Source organism: Emydura macquarii, unplaced genomic scaffold, assembly GCF_026122565.2.
Source record: "Emydura macquarii macquarii isolate MOO-44397 ecotype Brisbane River unplaced genomic scaffold, CSIRO-AGI_Emac_v2 contig_1451, whole genome shotgun sequence".
NCBI classification, from domain to species: domain Eukaryota; kingdom Metazoa; phylum Chordata; order Testudines; family Chelidae; genus Emydura; species Emydura macquarii.
The window spans coordinates 18,418,989-18,441,985 of NW_027131588.1; positions in this window are offsets into that span (position 1 = coordinate 18,418,989).

Below are 22,997 nucleotides of genomic sequence, written 5' to 3' on the forward strand. Positions count from 1 at the left end.
TCAAAGGTACTTAGGCAGGGGAGGATGCATACAGGTGCCTAGTGGCACTTTCCAAAGCACGTTAGGTGCCTAGCTCCCACTGATTTCAATTAAATTGGGGGGGAAAATGACAGCTCTACTGAGAAATGGTACAGTCCTGTCCATAATATAACACTGCTCTACGGCACAGCTTTTAAGGCACAGGATAGTCGCGTAGAACAGGATTTAGGTTAGCCAGCTTGGCTTCTCTCTCAATAATGTTCATGTAGCAAGTGTCTTTTTAATGTTTATTTAGCTATGCTGGCAAAGGTAATTACATGATTTAAATGATTTATTATTATTATTAATTTTATTATAGTCTCGCATAGGGGCCTCTGGCATGGGTCAGGGCCTCATTATGTTAGGCGCTGTACGAATATGAGGTCGTGTTCTGATGAGCTTACAATCTAAGTAATATTAATATTAAAGTACTATTTTCATAATGTTAGGCTCCACTGAAAATCCTAACTATGACTATTAAGCTATGTGTTCCATGGATAAGATCAAATTTTCTCTTTAATTACTGTGGGGCTGACCCTTTTCTCAGATACACTGATGTAAATCAGGAGTAACTGCACTGAAGTCAGTAGTGTAAAAAATTACATGAGAAGCGAATCAGGTCCATTTTAATGTGTTCTTTGTCGATAGACCGGATAATCAGTTTCTGAATTCTGCGTTAAGGAATTTCAAGGTATAATTTACAGCATTTAATTTTAGAATGTCCTTTTTTCGTAGCTGAGTCAGTCTCAGCAGAGAAGTGGTCATAGTATCTTGGCCTGGCAGACTGCATAGCTTCACAATGAGAATTGTAATAAACCATATTTAAACAAAAACTGAAAATAAACACATCTGTGTGTTTCAGCCAGTGTTGCCACTTTTGGGGCATATCCTCAAACTGCGTAGCTGTCACGATGGCAGGCGCTAGAGCTCAAGCTGTGCCAGTGTATGAAACAAAACAAAAAGAAGCTAAGAGGGAAACAAATACAGAAAAGCAAAGAAGGGCCAGATCATAGTCCCATTGAAACCAACAGCAAGGCATCCATTATTCATCCCAGTAGATGTGGAATCTGGCCTGTGATGTGTTGTTTCAATGCTTGCGTTTGTACTAAAGATTGTTTGGGCTTGTACATAATAGATCTGTTTTCATAAATATTATTATTTCTAAATCAGTACTGCCTGGAACCCTAACCGAGACTGGGGACCCATGGCACTAGATGCTATACAAACACATAGTGAGAGATAGTCCTGCCTTGAAGAGCTTACAGTTCAAATAGACCAGGGCTGTGTGACTGCAAGAATCATTCTCCCTATTTATGGATGGAGAACTGAAGCACAGAGAGATTAATGATTTCCCCAGGGTCATACAGGAAGTATGTGGCAGAGTTAGGACTCAAACCCAGATCTTCTGAGTCCCCTTCCAGTGCCTTCTGAGTCCCAGACCATCCTTCCTCGTTCAGCCCATAGTAGCAAATGATTGGTTTGGTTTGGTTTTTCCTTAGTTCGTGCAGAGAAAACCTCTCATCTTTGCTGGAGCAGTATTACTAATTAGCAGCTTGTAAAGGAAATCCATTTCAGTTTGACAGGCTCCCCACCTAATACCTAACATTTCATTCTGTATTTACAGGGTGTTTTTATTCACATAAACAGCATTTCCCTGTGAAGTCCTGGACAGGGGTGATGCAATGCCCAAATGTGGACTGCCACAATTGACCTTAACCCTTCCCTGGGATACTCTCCCCAGCTGAGACGAGAAGTGGCTCATTTCATTGCACTTAGGGCAGGCAGCTGAAGAAAGGTTTCCAGTTCTACTAATGTTTCCAGTCATTGGTTTTGCAACATTGCCAAACTCTGGGAATGAAAGCTCAGGGCAGCAGAGTCACTGGGGCTGCACAGCCTGAGTGGGAAACGTGATCAGAGGGGTGATGGGTTTAGCTCTGCCTTCCTCAACTCCTATCCTGAGTTTCTATCTAACTGTCCGTAAAATACAAGATCAAATGCAAACCATTCCAGTTTCTCCTGGGGATGCTTGGAAAGCTAACCAGAGCTCCAGGCCCATCACAATGCTCTTGCTGCTAGCCAATAACAAGCCAGGCTGCTGTGTAAGAGGTGAGATTCAGTGTCCCAAACTATGCACAGGGGACTGGAAAAACCTGCTTTCAGCTGACTGAATATTGGATGAGCTCAAAATATACATTGATTTTGTGATGTGTCCCTATTCTTGCCTGCTTAATTAATGTAGGAAGTCATGTGCCTTAAACAATTAAATGGTGTTCAGTGCCTATGGATTTCAGAGCACCAGGAACTCTGTCAAGAATCCATATCTGATTAAATCAAATCAGAGACACGGATGACTAGAGGAATCAGACAGTGATCATTCCTTACCTTTTGAAGGCCCAGATACAATTGTTTGTTTATTTTAAAATGGAAACTTGCATTTCCTTCCTTTCCATGCTTCTAAAAGCAGTGATAAGACACAGATGAGATCAAGCATAAGGATTCAGCATGGATGCGGATCCACATTCAAAATTCCAAAAAATCTGGGGTTGCTTGGATCCGGGGTTCTTTTTTGGTCCATCTCCAGAACAGCCTGTATTACACCTCTGATGCCACCATGAAGCTTATTCTGAGTCAATCAACTTCTTTGTGAAACTCAGACAAAATCATGTAGAAAAACCATGCAAATGTGCCTATTTTGAGTAGTTTCCATGCCAGGCCACTCAAAGCTTTAACTTAAAACTGAGCCCCGTTTTGCTCAAAAGATTAGCCAACTTTTTGAAAAACTTCTCATGCATGTTGAGTCTGGAATGAATTACAAGCAGGTGAGTTTCATGGGATTTTGCAGAGTTCTCTAGTCAAAACTGTTTAAAGAAGATTTGTTGCTGTATAATTGCATGAATTAACTATATATAAATTATAAAATTACTTTTCTTGATACAAGTGCATCAATATACTGAAAGTCTGCTAATTTATTTTTCCTCTATGCAGAGGAGAAAAAGGTTTTTGATTTTTAAATTCATACTTATGCAAATTGTTTTCTAAATGCAAAGTATAACTTCATCTGAAGCAACACATTTTACACACCATACTTCCACTGCCATTAGCCACCACACATACCTGTTAAAAGTACACTCTTTCACACACACGTGGCATGCTCTCACGTTCGCAGCACACACTCACCCCCTTTCACATGCAATGCATCCAATCTCACTCATACACACATTATGATAGGCCAGGTCCTCAGCTGGTGCAGATTGATGTGCCTCCACTGACTTCAATAGAGTGAAGGCAATTTACACCAGCTGAGGATGTAATGTAAGTTCTTGCAACATTCCCTGTTACTCATAATCATTCATCCTGTGGAGGAAATCAAGCTAAACTGTAGACAGAGCTTTTCCACATTTCAGTTATACAAGATCTTCCTTGGGTTTCCCTCCTCCGGACAATTCTTTTGTTAAATACACGTGCCCCATGAATCTATTTGCTCTAGTTAATACCATAGGACTTGTGCCGGGTTCTTCTCCAAGAGCTGCTGGATAGAGAAGGCCCATGGGCTCACCTGGAGACACACTGGTAAAGCTGAGTGTCAGAAATTCGCTTATTTCAAATAAGTCAATTGGCTGGTTATTAGGGAAGGGTTTGGACAAGATGATGGGGATGTTGATGTGGCCTCAGTGTTGCTCATTCTTTTCTCTCATACTCCTTCTCATGTTGTTGTGTTAGTTTGAGTCATCTCGCTACAGTTCAAAAGGCTGTTTGTTTTATGCCTTCTCTCTTTTAAGATGTTCTCAGTTTTTATTGCTAAAATCTAATTGTGGCTCTCTGGGCTTTAAAAAGAGAAATACAGGATGACACAATGTCTTAATTGCAGGAAAACCTGATGCTGTGTGTGAAGGTGCTACTATATTTTTCTCTCTGTGGCTTAGATCCAAAAGCAAAATGTTCCTCACCCCTAGCAAACAATTATATTTGTCTGCTTTTTGGAATGCCAGTTTCACTGAGCTAGCTGGTTCCCATTGCCTCGTTACTGCAGGTGGTTGAACTATACAGTTCAGTTCTTAACAGCCACAAAGTCCCAGGCCTGCTTGGACCCAGGGTTTTGCTTTGGGCCCCTTTTTCCTTTACATCTCACCAATAAATAGCCAAGCAGAGTGTTGGCCTTATACAGTCAGCCCTCAAGTGTTACTCCAGATAGAGCCTCCCTGGGGGACATTGTGGGTACTGAAAGGTACCAAACTAAAACGACTCAGCTTGTGTTCACGAGAGGTGTAGCAATGCCACCAAGCTATGGATACTGCCTGGCAAACACAGTCAGCCATACTCTAGTCATAAGGTAAATGGCAGTATCCTCATGGTGGAGGAGATCATTTTGAACCCAAGTGCAACGTTAATTGGATATGTCTGTCACACTGTTTGGAGTGGCTCACAACTGGTAGTGCCAACCTCAGGGCAGACTGTCAGAAAACAGGGCAGACACCCCAAACTGGAGGCGTGTTGTATAATTAGATTTCACCAAACCAGTGACACATGAACTACTGCATCATTATACCAGTCTTACCATGGAGTCACAGACAAGTCCCCCACGACTCTCCCATCTATCTTGCTACCCAGACATACTGGACTTCATTTAAACCAAAAAATCACCCCATATCAGGTTGCTCCCAGTCCCAAGAGATCAGTCACTTACCCCAGATCAATTGGTTCCCTAGATCTTACACCAAAGACAATTCTGGTAGCCAGTTGTATAGCAAACTAACTAAAGATTTATTAGCTAAGAAAAGGAAGTGAGAGTTATTCAGAAGTTAAAGCGGGTAAAATATATGCACAGGTGAGTCTCAGTGATATAATAAACTGCCAGTTTCCCAAAAGTCTTTTCAGGTTTCCCAGATTGTCTCTGGAGATCTCCGCTTTTCACCTGGTACACTTCCCTGTAAGACTCCAGGCAAGCCAGAGATGACAGATCTTTCCTTGAATCCATTCTTATAGTTTCTTCTCACAGAAAACAAACTGACAGTGTCACTACCCACTTAGGTTTTTCCTTTGATGGCAGAGCATGAGGAATGCATTTTGCGTCTTTGGCCTCCAGTCATCACACACAATGTCCACATGCTTTGAAATTAGCACTTTTCTCTGAGAGTTCTTAATTTGCATTCCACAAGGCCTCTTTCTTGTTTGATAGCTTATTTAGTGACAGGGGTGTACACAGTGTAAATGTTGGGTACTACATTATAACAGGCTCCAGAAGTGAAAACAATGCAAGTAACATCCCATTAGTTTTCATGATGTTTACACACCAAATACACTGTTATCCATTTAACAATCAGTTTGATCTATACTAATACACAAAGGAATTGACCCTGGGACTCTGGCCTGAGCTAGCACCTACTCTGCCAGTGTAACAGTGTCTAATATCTTTTTTGGTGAAGGGTGCTCAGGTAGTGACAGTCAATGGCCTTGGGCTACATCCTGATATTGTGGGGTAATAAATTCTCCAGCATTCGGCGTCTTTTAATCAAGACTGAGTGCCTTTCTAAAAGATATACTCGAGTTCAGCCACAAGTTAGTGACCTGGATGTGGGAAATGCTGGCTGAAATTCTATGGCCTGGGTTATTCTATGGCCTGGATGAAATTCTATGACCTGGGTGCCACCTGGCCTTACTATCTGTGAATGCATGACAAATTCAGAAAGGTCACGAATAAACTCCTGCACACCCCAGTTCAGAAGAAAGACAAGATCATTACAGTAATCTCTGCATGCTGGCAAGTCCAAGCTTTAAGGAATGCAGGATCACTGGTGGGACAGGAAAACGAAGTAATTTTAGCTCATAAAGAAAATGAAATGCAAAAAAAAAAAAGGTTCTGCAATTGCCAAAAGCATGTTTTTGGACCAGTGTCATAGTCCTGCACACAGAAAAGCTGCTTCTGCTGGTAACAAGTAATGGGAGAGCAGACATATTCCACAGCTGGCAAGTGCAAGTCCAGTGAGATTTTCAAAAGCCCTTGAGCCTAGCCAACATGTGCAGTCAGGAGCAGCAGGAGGGGTATCCACCCTGAGCACAAATCTGGCTGGACCCCATGGGTGCATATGTGGGTGGCTAGGTCGCAGCTATACTACAATTGTTGGGACACTTACTCAATGAGAGCTAATATAAGTATGTCTCCTTGAGCTGAGAATCATACCCCCAGCTCTAAGCAACATACCCTTAAGTTTGCCATGCTGCAGTGATTTCAATCTTGTCTTATTTCTGGGAAAGAAAGGCCAAGCCTTCGCCAGGACATCAAAGAGGTGGAGGAATGTAGGCCATGACACCTTAGAGCTATTTTGCGTATTAAAGGAGCAAGACAAAACTGGGCAGAATGAGGGTCTGTAAATAGTTTGCACAAATACATTGACACGCTTATAAAAGCCGCTTTTCTGAAAGCACTACGTTGTTGCACTGGATACATCCTCTACGTGATAGAACACCAGTCTCCCAACAAAAATGTTGCATGATAGATTTTAATAGGCAAAAGAACAAACCTAGAAATCAACATTAGGGTAAGCCACAGTAGCAAACAAATCAATTTGCAAGCCAAAGCAACATCTGGTGCAGAGTGTTTTGAAACAAGATGCATTGAACAAAAGCAGATAAGACTTTGTAAGAAAAAGGAACAGTTAGAAACACAACTAGCAAACATGACAGTATTTCCCTGCCTGATGCGTGGAAAAGTCTTTAATCCAAGGACTGGGTTCTTTAATCACCTATCACTCCACAAAATATCATGTTAAACCTGTCATCTTTAACAGAAAGAACATCACATAATGCCTTTTGGAGTAGGGACTTCATTGCAGCTGGCTGGAAAACATTTTGATTTTTGTTGACAAAAAAATTGTTTTTCAGTTTTCCAATGAAAAATTTTCAAGAAAAAAAAGGTGCTTTCTATGAAAATTTTGGTTTGTCAAACAAAAAAATCAGTTGGAAAAAATGTTTTGGTAGAAAAATGTTGACTAGCCCAACATGTTTTTATTTAACCTATTTTTTCAACTGTGAAGCACCAGATACAACTATGTGATGAGCAATTAAACTGGTATGAACAACCACTAACCATGATATTGCCTAAAAACAGCTAATCAGCCATATGGAAAAACCAAAACAAATCCCAAAGCCCTGTTAAATTCTGATCATGCTAAACTGAAAAATTGCTCTATGAATGGCTTTGTATCTCAATAAAACCATTGCTAATAATTTTATTTAATGAATTTATTATTTTTCCTGTTTCCTGGTGTAATCACTGCCCTGTGTTTTATATAGTTCTTTCTCAGAAAAGATTGCATTAGGACCTACAATAAACATAATATAAAATAAAGCCATGGTTCTAAACCTGGCCAGCTGTGCCACTGTTGTTCATCTTAGTGCTGGAGTTCATTGAAAACAGAATTTCCATCTCACAGAAAATTCTGCAATTTCAACATGGGGCATGAAGCACCTGCAGCTCTCCATCGTTTCGGCAGACTCAGATTAGGAGTGAATGGACGCAAAATGAACTATTTTGCTTGGCTTTACCCCAAGGAAAACTGACAAATTTCTGCAAAATCGACATTTTCCCATGGAAAATGTTGAGTGTATGAAAACCACATTTTTTGTCCAAAACATTTTGGCAGGAAATTCTCAACCTGCTCCAGTTGGTACCTTACTCTATGAGTACTGGCATTGAAATTGAGGTCTCATTGAACTCTACAGAGCAGAGCCTCAACTGATATAAGCTGGGGCAGCTCTTTTGAACTGCTCTGATTTACACCATCTTAGAATCTGCCTGTATGACCCTACTCCCAGAGTTAGGTACTGTGCAATGTGAGGAAGGGCGGCGCAGTCTGGCCCTTAGGAAATATACTCGGCTGTATTTCTAATATTTAAAACCTGATTTCCAGATCACTCACTACACTGTCAATTGCAAAGAGTTGTAAAAAGAGGAGTATTTCAATCACATTTTTTAAAAGCACTAATTTGTTTGTTCTACATGCCAAACAAGTGAACTCTGATGAAACCATCTTTTCTCCATCAGCTTTCAGCTTATAAATTTTATAGCAGGACATCCTTTTTCCAGCCAATTTTTTTTTTTTAAAAAAGTGGCTTTAAACGCCATTAATTTCCCTGTGGTTTTAGTGAAGGAAAATGGTCTTTCTTTTTTTTAAACAAAAATGAAAAACATTCCTGTTCCTGGCGTGGTGTGTAAATTGGTGCTTCATGTCAACTCATACAATTACACATTAAGGCCCCAGTATGAAATCCCATAATTTACTGGCGCCCAGTAACTGCTAAGGAAGTCATTGAAGCGATTGTCTAAAGCGAATGCCGTTTCACATCACTCAAAATGTGTCATGTGCAGGGTCTGCTCCTCTGCCTGCCCAACTTTTGTGATTGGAAAACGCTTCTATGTGCTGGTCATAGTCAGGGGACAGGCCTAGTTGAGTGATCTGAGAATTCTGGAATAGCTTGTTTTAAAAATAGGCTTGTATTGTTTATATTTGGCAGTAATTTGGAACGGTGTTTCAACATTTGGTTCCTTTATGTTGCTTGTATTTTTTAAAATAATTATATATATTACATAATGGGGAAAATGGAAGCTTTCTTGTTAAGAATAGGGAGGGAGCACTTGAAGCGGGCTCTGAGCAGTATGATCGTGGCCGTGGGAAGATGTGGGCGTAGGGGAGTACTCAGCCTATAAGAAGTTCCTGAGAAATGTGCTATAATTCCAAGAATAAATAGAATTCTGCTTCAAAACTGAGCCTTCTTGTTGAAGGTGCACCAGTGACATTTGAATAAGCACGTTTGAAATCTTCACATAGCATAATCTGCTTAACAAACATAATGGAGCTAGCCTTACAACGTATCACTGAGTGAAGTATTATTACTAGAGTTGTGCAAATAACCAATTTTTCAGCACTATCACCAAACCAGGGAAAAATGTGGTTTGGATCAACCCAAATTAAAAAAAAAGAAAGTTTTTTTTCTTTTTCCCCCAGTGAAATGAAGAAGTTGAAAAAATTACCTTTGGTTTCATTTTTGAGGGTTTTTAATCTTTTAACATTTTTAATATAAAATGGAGTGAAATTTCAAAACAAAATGTCTTTCTGAAATGAAAAGTCAAAATATTTCATTTCAGAAATGCTAAAACAAACCATTTTTGCATTGCCAAAAAATTTGTTTCAACTGAGACAATTTGCTGAAATTGACCCAAATTTGCAAATTGTCCCAGTCAACCCAAATCTACATTTTTCAGCAAAAAACAATTTGCACAAAAAACGTCCCCCAGATCTAGTCATTACTTCATTTTACACATGAGGAAATTGCTGTTTGATTATAGGTGGGATTTTCAAAAGTGTTCAGGGATGGTCTATAACATTGATCCCATTGAAATCAGTGGTAAAACTCCAATTGATTTCAGTGAGAACTACAGCTGGTTAAATATTGAAATTTCTGCTTGGGGGAAATTCTGACATTTCAAAATTTCCTTTTGTTCCAGCTTGTAATGAAAAGTCAAACTTCTGAAATTTCCCACAAACTGAAAATTAGAGCTGGGGTAAAATTTTCAGGCAAAGAGTTTATTTGACAAAAATACAGTTTTGGTCAGCCTGAAACTATTCACAAATTGGACACAAATAGTTTTGGCCATTCACAAAATAGCCAAAAGAGGAGGAGGAAGAACTGCTGCCGCCAGATTCCAATCCTTGCTCTGGAACAGATCCTAACTGCATTTTTTTGATTCACGGAAAATTCTGAAAGCATGTCTCCCTTTACATCAAACCAAACATTTTTTTGGAACTGTGACCAATTCAAAAAATCAGTTATTCACCCAACATTACTGACAATTTTGAGAGAAAAAAAAGTTTCAGAAATACGAATATGAAATTATTGAAATGTTCCATTTAGATAAAGTTGAAGTGCTTCATCTTGACAGTCTCATTTTGATTATTATTATAATAATATATTATATTCTCTGGGTCTATACCATCAAGCCCTACTTCCTTTATTGTAGAAGGATGGTCTTGCAGCAAAAGCACTGGCTTAAGACACGGGTGATCTGGGTTTGATTCTCAACTCTGCTACACGCTGCGTGAGAGACTTTGAGAATGTCACTAAATCTCTCTGTACTTTAATTTCCCAACCTGTGCCTGCTAATTTTGTCGGATGGCAGAAGATGACAGTTTCTTTGAAATCCATGATTCTTACAAGAATAGAGAATTCTGGGAGGAAGTCAGAGTAAGGTAACGATAAAGAATAAAACTGGTTGAGGAGGTTGTGTTTGAATCTAGATTAAGGAGAGGGGAGAGGCTTAAATATAAGCTAAAACTCAAGGTTCAGGTTCAAGGCTAAATGGGGTCTGAGTTTTGGGTCTGATGGTGCCAAAATCTCATTCAATCTTTTCATGCTGTTTTGCCCCCAAATGGTGAAAGTATTATAATAGTGGTTTGTGGGTGATTTTGGCTTATTTCTAACCATAACCACAACACAGGAATGAAAGATCGGGCCCAGAGGCAACATGGGGGGGGGGGTCATGTGTCACATCCCCCCACCACATTTTTGCCCTGCCCTGAGCCCCACTGCATACCACCAGAACTTTAAATTGTGCTCCCCACCAACCATCAACAGTTATGTGTCAGCTCTCATCGGGCCCAATATAGATAGCACAGATTCTATAATATCATTGTATACAATACCCAGGAAATCTTGTCTACTACTTATATAGCGCTCTGCATTCTCCCTCTAGGCCGTTCAGATGTAAGATGGCCTCAGTTTATGTGGGTTGTGCCCCTTCCAGCTTTGTATCTGACCCAAATAAAAGCCCTGGGACTATGTTCAGAAATGGGAATGTGAACCTGTGAAAATCTGTTCGAAGGGGTTTGGATTCAAGATTGCAGTTTTGGCCCATCCCTTGTCAGGAGAACAGTTTTTGTGAAAATGAACAATGGGCTTGTCTACACTTGCCTCGGAGATTTGGCGGCAGTCGACCGGAGTTACGTAAACTACGCAAAAAACTTGCATAACTCCCGTCGACTGCTGTGCTTCTGTTCTGCGCTCCGAAAAACCATCCCCCTGCTGCTGCCAAGACAACAGGGGAACGTACGGCTTAACTGAAAATGACAGAATACGGAGAAGTTCAGTGCAATGATATTATGGACTCTGCACTAGCTATGTCAAGCCCAGTCCCTCCTTCCTTCACAGGGAAGACTCCGACTGAATCCAGTGAGAGATCAGCATGCGTCAGGAATACAGAATGAAGCCCAGTGGGAGAATCCACATACGTGCATGTGATACACTTTCATGACTTCCTTCAGACACGAAGATTTAGGCCCTGATGCTGCAAGAACTTACACACATGCGTAACTTCACTCATGTGACTCGTCCTATTGATATCAAGGGCATCACCAGCAGTAAGCCTATGCCTAAGTCCAATGCATAGGGCACTGGGCTGGGAGTCAGGAGACATGGCATTAATGCCACCCTGCCTTTAACTGCTCTGGGACTTTGAGCAAGTCTCTGTGTCTCTGTTTCCGCTCCCAACTTTTGTCTTTTTAGATTAGAGGCAGGGATGGTCTCTTACCACGTGTCGGTCCCACACCTAGCACAATGGGGCCTCATCTTGGTTAGGCACTTACACAGCATATGTCTACGCAAGAGCTGCTACAGTTGCACAGCTACGGGGCTGCCGCTGTGCTGGTGGTGTGCTCTAGTGTTGTTGCTTCTTACGTTGACAGGAGGGGTTTTTCCATCGATGTAGTTAATCCACCTCTCTGAGAGATGGTAGCTAGGTCGACGGACGAAATCTTCCCCTGACCTAGCTGCACTGACAACAGGGGTTAGAGTGAAATTGTTCACAACCCTGAGTGATGTAGCAAGGTTGACCTAATTTTTAGGCGTCGATTAGGCAATGATATAAATAATAGTAGTGATAAAGGTTTGCAGGACCAGGATTTTCTAGTATCCTCGCCACGGCTTCCTTAAGCAAACCAAAAAGAAACACACACGCTAAATCTTGCTAACATCTGCCATCCCCCAGAAAGCAAAACAAAACATTGTTCGTTTCCATCTCACTGAGGACATGGGCAGGCATTAGCATATTTACTGTATGTTTCCTATTTGGTTTTGTTAACAAAACAGTGAGGCTCATACTGTACTTAAGACTGTAAAAGATATTGTAAGCAAGTAAAACTTTCTTTAGGAAGAAACACAAGTGCAGATATTTGATCCACATTGTTTACAGTCTTCTCTGAAAACATTCTAATGGTTCTCATCACAAGACACTCTCCAATGCCTTTTGCCAACACAAAAATCCAAAGGAGTGGAACTTTTTTTTTTTTTTTTTTGGAATCGGACATTAAAATTCCCTGCAAAGCCATCATCTTAGAAACTGTTCTCATGGAGCTATGTAACATTCAATAATAAACACAGCGGTTTGTTTGACATTAAATAACAAAAACTGTTTTTGAAAAGATAATTTTATTGGAAACAATGTATTTCGAAACTAATTTGTCACGTCTCATGCCAAAGCAGAACAGGCAATAAAAGAGACAGCTTTCCTGCTGCAGAGACGTATGGCCTCTTCAATAAAATATAAGACAGGGTGCATTTCTTCGCTTGGCTTTTATCTCTGCGGATAGTGTGAGAGTGCTTCTTAAAATGTTTCTGCTCTTTTCTTAATTAAACTTTGACGATGGTTCAACAATAATGGATATAGGGAAACGATATGGCTTAAAGGATAGGATGCTGGGTTGGGATTCTGGAGACTTGGGGTGAAATCCTAGCCCCATTGGACTCAATAATAGTTACTCAATTGACTTCAGTGAACCCAGGATTTCACCCTTGGGTTCAATTCCTGATTCTGCCACTTGCTATATGGCAAGTCACTTCACTGTGCCTCTGTGCCTCTGTTTTCCCTCCCACTTTTTGTCTATTTAGTTTGTAAATGCTCACTGTTTCTAACCAGGTGTTTGTACAGCACCTTGCACAGTGGGCACAGTGTAATGTAATACACATGATTAATAACAATGTGTGGGCTTAACAGACCCTTGTCCACCATTGAGCAAACACAAAGAAAACTAATGCATCTGGAGAGGTTTCTCTTTTGATGGTTGAAAAGTAGCTCTTTTTCTCTGTTTCTCCTAAAATGCAGTTTTATAGGCTTGCCTAGCGAATGACATGGATTCGAGGTAATACTCTTCATTAACATGTAAAATGGTGATGAGTTGTCAAAGAAATTCTTAAAATATAACAGCATACACACACACAACCAGAAAAAGCCCTGCACCACTGTCTTCTGTAATTTACTTGACATCACACAGTACTCGGTTTGCAAGGGAATATTTTTCCACCATGTGGGAGGTAGGAAAAGGAGCCAAAAAAGTGAGTGTCAAGAGAGGGGGGAAAACAGCTCTGAGCAGAAAAGAGCAAGGAATGCCAATTCATGAATGGGAACATCCACAAAAATGTCCCTGCTCCGTGGGGCCCAATCCAATGCCCACTGAAACCAATGAGAATCTTTCTCCAAGGAAACGGAGCCAAAGTGTGCAGCATTAATGTGTTTGGGTTTTTACTACTCTGCAATGCAAAAGCGCTTGTCCGCTGCCCTGAGTGTACTCGACAATCGTTTAGAAGATTCACATAAACAAGTACACGTAAATGGACCCATCCGTTTCCCTGAGATCAAATCAGGCAACCCAACAGCAACATGACTCAATTAACCTTCCTGCAAAATTGCTATTCAGCAGGACAAAGCCTTTTCCCTGACACCTGAGGGAGGGCGGAAAAGGCTTGCCATGTAAGCTAACAAACTCAGGCAACGGGGGCGTGATCTCTATAGCGTGGGCCCCTAGCAGAGAATGCTCCCTATCACCATCCCAATTTAAAAAAAAAAAGTCCTACTTTCTAAATTCCTACAACAGCAGCTTGGTGCGTTATCAGCCGCGTCCAAGCTGGTACTGGAAACAATCTATCCAGTCATGAACGTTTGAATATTTGTTCCTTACTGATATCCTGTTATATTAGTATAATAAAAGCGACCTTTGCTAATATTTACCTAGTTATCACCCATGTACATCTCTTGCCTTCTTTGTTTGCACTTCCCCTGCCTAGTAAATTTATATCGCATTCCTCTACCCCTGCTTAAGCCCTCCACCATGATATTCCCCACAACCAGAAGGTGTGCGCAGAGAGCTCCAATACCTGGCTGTGATGCTGAAATTGCCTAGATTCGACAGCGCCAGCTTCCTTTTCACTGCCCCTTGCTGAGAACGGCCGGGGTGATGCTGAAGGAGGGACTCCATTTTAAAAAATTGAAAAACATAACAGTTCAGATTCTGTCTCAAGTTCCGCATCTGCCACCCCACTGAAGTCACTGGAGTTGCAACTTGCATGGATATAACGGGAGGCGCATAACTGGCCCACTATCTTTAGCAACACACCTGCCAGATCTTTTAGAGCCTGGTCTTCACCCCTACTCAAAGCCACAGCAAAATTCCCATTGACTGCAGGAGCAGGAACAGGAGCTCCTGGGAGAAAGCTGTAACATTCAGAGACAAAAAACTAAGGCCCAAATCTTCAAAGGTGCCTAACTCCCATTGTTTTAATTCGGACTCAGGTGAGGATCTGGGCCTCAGAGTCTTGATCCTTCATTTGCTTCCCTTGAGATAGCCCATCAAAGTAAAGGATGAAATCACTGATAGTTCTGCAGGTGGTAGATGCTGTGATACCACCATGATGTGTCTGAAACATGGATACAGAGATAGGGTGGATTAACTGGCTTAGCTATCTGACCTTCCTATCTCATTCATCTATCCATCTAACCTATCTAGTCATCCAATAAGAACATAAGAATGGCCATACTGGGTCAGACCAATGGTACCCCCATATACTGGCTTCTGAAGGTGACCAGTCTCAGATGCTTCCGAGGGAAGGAACAGAGCAGAGCAATTTATTAAGTGATCCATCCCCTGTCATCTAGTGGCACCTTCTAGTAGTCAAAGGTTTAGGCATGCCCAGAGCATAGGGTTTCATCATTGACCAGCTTGGCTAATAGCCATTGATGGCCCTATCCTCCATAAACTTATCTAATTCTTTTTGGAACCCACTTATTCTTTTGGCCTTCACAATGCGTTCCAGCAATGCATTCCAGAGACTGACTGTGCATTCTGTGAAGAAATACTGCCTGATGTTTGTTTTAAAGCTGATGCCTATTGATTTCATTGGATGAGCCCTGGTTCAATCCAACAGATAGACAGAGCAAACGGAGAGGAGAAATACAAAATGAGATCAAATCCAAAATTAGAACAGCTTTTGAAAAGTGGGGACATAAAGATTAGGGATGGATGATCCAGTTCAGAAAAATATTCTGACCTTTGGCCATTCTTAGAACAAACTCTACCCAAAGGTCTAAAATGTCCATATCAGCAACGTTTAATTTCTTGTTCCTTTTCATGCCCACATATTGCTGAGTTCTGGCCCTACCAAGACTGGAAGTGGCAGGAATGTCAGAAGACAGTCTTGTCTTGCGTGATAACCAGCCCAGTTGTGCCGAGTCAGGAGCTTCGGATAACATGGTTAAGATTTAGATAAGCATCTGATCTTTTTACTGCTTATTAGAACTGAATTCTAAAATGTTTGATGTTCATCCATTGCTAATAAAGATCCAGATATTTATAAAAGAATCTATTTATTTTTAAACAGACTGAATAGTTACTTGAGTATCATTTTCTTTATTTATGGCCAGCTTTTCAAAAGGGCTCATCCCCCAGGAGCCCCCATTGAGAACTGTGCCCTGATTCAAGAAAGCATAAGCATGAACCTGATCAATGGCCCATTGAATTCAGCCATAAGACTCTCATTGATTTCAATGGGCCCTGGACCAAGTTCCATGTGCTTAAGTCCTTCCCTATTCAGGAAAGTACTTAAGGGCATCCTGAAATGCTTTCCTGAATAGATGCTGAGCACTTCTGAAAAGCTGGCAGTTCTGGCTCTGATTCAGCAAAGTTCTTAAGCACATGCTTAACTGTAAACGTGTGCTGTAGTTCATTCCTATTCAACAAAGGACTTAAGTACATGGAAAAGGGATGGACTTAGCTTCTGTAGCTTGCTGAATCTAGGCCTTAATTAAGTATCTAAATGGGAGCTGTAAGCTTGTGAGAATCTGCAAATTGCATAGGGCCTTGTCTACACTAGAAAGCTTTAACAGCAGTGGTTCTACTGGCACAGTGCCATTGATAAAACTCTTTCAGCAGAGTATATTCGCACTTGGCCATTTGTGCCAGCCCACTGAGTCCACACAGCACCAAGGCGCATAGCTGAAGGCATCCCAGCATCCTCTATGCCACGTTCAAGAACAGTGCCTTGCAGGAAATTGTTCCTGTGTATTGTAGGATACTTGCACTCCTCCCAGGGAACTCTGAGAATTGGGGGTCAAATGCGCACAATTCCCTCTGTTCCATCCCGTAACCACACCCATTTTTCATACCATTTTTACATTTTTAACTACAGACACAGGTGCAGCACAGAGGAACGCAGCACTTTTCTTCATTGTAAAGACCGTGCCCAAGACTCTGATGCATCTGCAAAGCTGCAGCGCTCACAGAATACATCTACCCGGTGAGCGGCAGCAGGCAGCATTGAGTCTCGGAGACCGTGCTGACCGATGCAGACTCACGAGGCTCACGCTATGGTGCTCAAAATAGCAGTGTCGCTATTGCACCTCAGGCTCTGAAGCTGAGGGAGGGAAATGGGCTTCGGAGCCCAAGCCACAACACCTATGCAGCCATTTTTAGGCCATCGCGTGAGTCCCCTGAGCCTGAGTCTGTCAAGCCAGGCTCTGAGTTTCCCTGCAGCTCGCTGTGTAGACGTCCCCAAAGAGACACAGTCCAGGGTGAGCAGACAGTGAAGGCAGCAGCCACACCGTTTCAGCTTTTCATGGAACAACTGTGTGGGAGCTGTTGGGTGCTGAGCACTTTTGAAAATCCGGTCCTTATTTTTCAACTCCCTGTACCTAAAGAGAGACAACACAGACCAAGGAAGGAACAAGTGTCGCATCTGTCTCTAGAACAAATTATCTAGTGATTAATCAGTTTTACTCTATGATGTGAATGTTTAGCAGTATTTCAGCAGTTGATTAGCAGATGCACCCTACACATACTGTAAATAAGAGTCTTCATATGTCAAAGAATTAAAGCGTTTTAAGGCCTTATTTTGATTATTATCACAGTTGTGATTTAGAACCCAGTTTCCTCCATGTCTGTTTGAAGCTGGCAAATTTGGTGTTGTTAAGGGCTCCTCTGATGTTCTGTCAAATTTCCATGCAAATAAATCTCATTCCGCTGATGTCTGTAAAGTTTTGCTTTATAGCAGAGGTCTCTCGGAGAGCTCTGTCTTCAATAAAAGGGGGTAGAAGTGGAACTACTAATTTAGTTTCTTTAAAAGACGTGTATTTTCATGCACATTAAATCCATCTGTTTCTGAAATGTATGCCTTTCTTCAGTGTGTAATTTGATAAAACCCAAAAGAAAACCTCGGAGCTCCAAACTTGAAGCAGAAATAGAGAGAGAACGACTGAGAACTTTACTAAAGGGAAAAAAAAATACAACATATTTTTAGAATGCAAAAATGTTAAAAATACATACCATGGATCTTGATGCAATCTGTCCGCAAGTCAGTACGTTCACTGAAAAAAGCTAAACCATAAAATACACTCTTTATTGTTATTATTTATTATTTGTATTCTTGTAGCACTTTGAGGCCCCAGTCACAGACCAGGGCCCCGTTGTTCCAGGCACTGTACAAATAGACCCTTTCCTGCAACAGGGGCTGCATGGGCAGACTCTTGTATCTGAGTGGAAACTCATTTGCTTCAACTTGAGTGCAAGAATCAGCTTGCTCAGGATCAGGATCCTACTTACAGCGTGGAGCATTAGGGCTTAAAACGGTGTCAGGGTTTCTTTCTTAGTAATAACAGCATGATCATCAGATCTGACCTCCAGGCCATACTGTTTCACCCAATGGTTTCTGCATCAAGACCAAAGCATGCAAACTCTTTGTAAGCAACTGGACAAAAACACTTAGAAAATATCAGTCCAATATCTGCACTAACCACAGGTCCAAGTTAGCAGCGGTGGGAAGTCTGGCCACCTACGTATTAACCCCACTGCTAGCATACAGTATTCAGTGACACAGAAATTGCAGTTATATACTTCACGGGGGAAATGCAGCTTGCCATACTCAAGCGAATAACTCTACTGAATTCAAGGAAATAAGCTTAGATCAAGAATAATCACAGCAGAGCCCAAAAGCGCCTTTGCAAACTGATATAATGTGAGGATCACGGGGACAAGCACAGGGCTATTTACATGACTCCTATGAGCAGGATTTGGCCCTATGTTTCTGATGGTTTCTGGTTGCTGTGTGGTCTTTGTGGTGCTCTTGTGATTATGCTTTGTCTACTCTCATTTCTTCAAAAGGGCTGAGAGATTTATGCCTTTGTTTCCATGCATGTACTAATTTAAAGCCAATTTTTTAAGATTGCTCAGCACTCTCGTCTGGTCTCAGGTTTTTTAAGAGCTTAGTTCCTATTTAGGCATCTAAAATAAAGATGGGCGGATTGTCCATGGCTCTGAGCATCCAGCAGCTCTTAATAACAGCAATGAGAACTTCTGGATGCTGAGTTCTTTGGAAAATCTAGCTCTTAATTTCCTTCGACAGTATTTTGGGTAGCTGAGATCTATACTAGACAAATACAACAGGCTTTGGGGCAGGTTTTGTTCTAGACAAATGTAATACTGATTAAAAGAAAATGCTAACTCACAGAACTTTAAAAAACAATTTTTTCTGTTGATTATTCCTCTTTCAAATATGTTTAGATCTTCACTAGAATCTATTTGAATGAATGATATGCAAAAGCATGGCAGCTGATGGTTATGTCAGAAAAATATCCCATCACTTTAAAATAAAGAAGGCTTTGTTCTTTCCTTAAATAGTTTTGGTGTTATATTAATACAAGGCTTTTCACCAGAAATGAGACTCTTGTACTAGAGAGATGGAAAAGATCCCTAGTGTAAAAGAGAATGAGATCCGCTGTATTTATTTCAGGCAATAATATTGCTATGTTAATAATTAGAGTAGGGGTGGGAGCTATTATGACAAAATGCATTTCCAGGGTATAAAGTTTACTTTACTCATGAAAAATCTTTCACAAAATCAGTGAAGGCTGATTGGTTCCTAAGTCAGTTTGGTGCTTTTTAAAATTTCACCAAAGATCTTTATTTTTGACAGCAAGATGATATCATTCACGATGTCCTCACTGTGACTCTACAGAATTGCATTGAAGGTCTCTTATTTCTATAAATTTATTCTGCCGACAGTGACAACAAATGACAATATCTAATTAAAATATAGACGTCTAAACTTTTGTTTAAAGTTTGACTTGACTGTCAGCAGGCTTTTCCTTTGCAGTATTCGGCAGAGAGTCAAGGTCTGTACATAAATAGAGCAAATGTTCAGCGTACACCAAGCAGGAGCCTGTAATTCACAATTTATACTACTTGGAAGTTGTGCCGTGGTTTCATACTTTTTTTCTAAATTTGTGGGCCACAATTAGGGCTAAATATAAAAACAACGTCTATAATTTTTTAAGCATTTTTCCTTCATAACTGTGAAAGGACCAATTTCTTTGATTTTTGTTTCACACGCACACTAGACATCTTAAGGACCCATTTTGCTTCTTCAAGTTTTGTTAAGCAGTTTAGTTTGCTTTCTCTTAAGCAAAAATATGTGCCAGGAACTGAGTTTTATACGAGATTTTATAAATGTATAACAATGCGAGCAGCTGGCTCTCTGCTCGCTGCATCTGCTGTTTGTTTGTTTACTTGTGTGACTTCATGTTAATTTGTTTGGGGTTTTTTTTTGCTCATCCTTCCTGAGGAGTGAACTCATCTCTTTGTTTCATTGTCTGTTTAAATGCTTCTATAATCTCTCAGCAGCTAGATAATTGTTCTGCTATTATAAAATGGCCTGCTGATAATCGGATTCCATTTTCTGGTGTATTTCTACAAGCACACTTGTAACTAAGCTTGAAAACCATACTGCAGGGAGACAGGCTGATAAAATTGTGTTTACATTGATTTTAGTCTTTCTTGAGATACAGGCACTGGTTTTCATTTACATGAAAGCCCCTTCACATCACTTTGGCAGTGTAAAGGAGCATTGAATAGGAGCAAACGTAAAGAAGCCTAAGGGCTGATCTACACTTAAAAGTTTTCCCAGCATAACGATGTCAGTTAGGAGGGGGGATTTTTGCCCATATTGTTATACCTGTAAAAGCCCTATTACAGACTCAGTTATATCAGTATCAATTCGTCTTACATTAAACCAGCTTATGTCGGTTCCCAGACTGAAATAAGCTGTACTTGTATAAGTATTTTTATATCAGTATAATTGCATTCATATGGGGGGGGGGGGAGGCTTCAGTTTAAATATACTGGCATAGCTAAAGCAGCAAAACTTTACATGTAAACAGGTCCTTACTGTAAATAAGAATCCGGCCTGCGAGGCTGTGTAACTTTCAGATATTGTTTTCAGAGAGAGCAGTGCTTGTTTATGTCTTCATGGCAATTTATCTCACTGGGTTCTTTACACCGGCTGAGAACAAGACGACTGTGATGGTGCGTTAAAGTCCAGTATACCAAAGGAGATAGCAGGTTTATAGAACGTTTATAGAGCTGAGGTAGGAGGAAGTAGAACATAAGGCCAACCATGACTGTGGTTGGAAGATGCAATGTTGAAGGATTTAAAAAGTCAAAACCCTTCCATACTGACTCTTACCAAAGGAAGATGACTTGCAAGGGACCAGTTAAGGTTGAAGTCCATGGTGATGCACCATAGCCATGTGAATCTGCTGAGGCTGGGTTCTTTACAAAGACTAGCATAAAACGTTTGCCTTTAATTTAAAGGGTGGCATCTCTCTGTTGTGCTCTTAATCACTTTAATATGTTTCCCATGCACCATACTGCTCAATCGGATCCTTGTTGTTGCCTGGTTGTGTTGAGTTAGGGATCATCGCAACACCTTAACTGTTTCCATGGCAACAGACTGTGATGCCACAAACAGAAGGGTCTGTGAAGTAACAAGTTTTGAGTTCCCAAGAATGGGCTACAAATACAGGGAGAGAAAACTCACACCTGTCCGTAGCAAAGGCAACTGTAGATATAAATTACCCGTTTTATAATTCCTTTAGGCTACAGAATAAAGATCCCATTTTATGCTGCATGTTTCCATTTCAGTTGCAATTCATTTGTAACAGAGGTTTCCCTGATGCCATCAAACTGCCTGATTCTGGAGAATAAGATGGTCATGTGGGAAGAGAGTATTTTAAAATCTTTTTTCTTGTGAAAGTGATTGTCATTTTCTCTTTTCCTTTTATTGCCCACCCTGGATCTTTAGAAAAAAGAAGGAATGTGACCGATTTTCTCTACAGTGCTGTTCATGCATATAATTTGAGAGAAAACTACTTTGGCTAAAATAAAGATACTTATGAGTATTAGCCATGACCAGCTCATTGGGAATTTTCAAATTAAAACAGAACAGCGGGAGAGACGTGCGGGGAGAGATGTTTGGGTTGGCAGAGACGGCTTCAGGCAGGATAAGCGCTTATGCAGATTAAATCATTAAAAAGCCAGATTTTCAACCAGTTTAAATTGTCCATTGAAGCCAATGGAGCGATGTCATTTTACACCAGCTGAGAATCTGGCCCTTAAGAAGAAGATTTTCAAAGGGACAAATGGGATGCAGCCCCCAGCTCCCTTTGACTTCACCCACATTGGATGCCTCCCTGCCTTTACTGCCTTTGAATCCTCCCCGTCCATGCACACACACTTTTAGAAGCAGAGTTAAATGCACGTAAACCGTGGCTGGGTCGCCAAAATATAAACTGTATCTTGATACATTTTGTTGTTGCACCAAAGCTTTTAATGTGGGCATCCAAGTTGTCTTACGATTGTTCACGAAGATGACAGGGCCTTGACACTGTGTTAGTAGTTAGTCTCAGGACACCTGGCTTTCATACTTGGTTCTTTCACTGCTTTGCTGGGTGATCTTGGGCAAGTCACTTTCCCTTTCTGCCCTCAGTTTCCCCACCTGTAAAATGGGGTTAATGATGCTGACCTCCTTTATAGAGCACTTTGACAGCTCCTGATGAAAAGTACTAAATAAGAGGAAGGCATTATTGTTGTTATTATTAATTTATCTTTATTTCTACTTCCATTTTTTTTTTTAAGTATTTTACATTCTCCTTTAGGGCAGAAGCTCTTCTAGAAATGTGAGGATATTTTATCTTCTAAACTGAAGGAGAGGAAACAGACCAGTGAAACAAATTATTTAAGCACAAGCCTAACTTTAAGCACATGAGTAGATTCCTTCACTTCAGTAGAACTCCTTGTGTTTTTTTAAATTAGGCACATGCTCCATTAAACACCTTGCTGAATCAAGGCCTAAGAGAATGATAATAAGATAGCATGGATACTTATTTGCCAGCTAGCGATTCTTCATCCTACAGAAATCTATTTTGTCCATGTCCATCGAATATATTGCATGTTTGAGTGGGTTTGACTGAGCATTCACGTAAATGGAAATGTTTGTGCAAATCTAAGGAGCAGATGTGGTTAAAATTTTCAAATAAAAAGTTTTTCACCAAGCACTGGCTGAATTGAGAAATACATTTTTCTCACAAACTACTCTTGATATGATTGGCTTTTTTATGAAAATTCTTAATTTTAAAAAAAAAAAAGGTTATCAGAATGGTTATTAAAATCCTTCAAACTTGTGGTCTAATTTTTTTATTCACTAGAAATGTGTCTTTGGTTAAAAAACAAAACATGTTTAATGACAATTTCAATTCAAAATTTCATAGAAAATGCTCTCAAAGTGCTTTACAGAGGAGGTCAGGATCATTATCTACTGTTTAAAAATGGGGA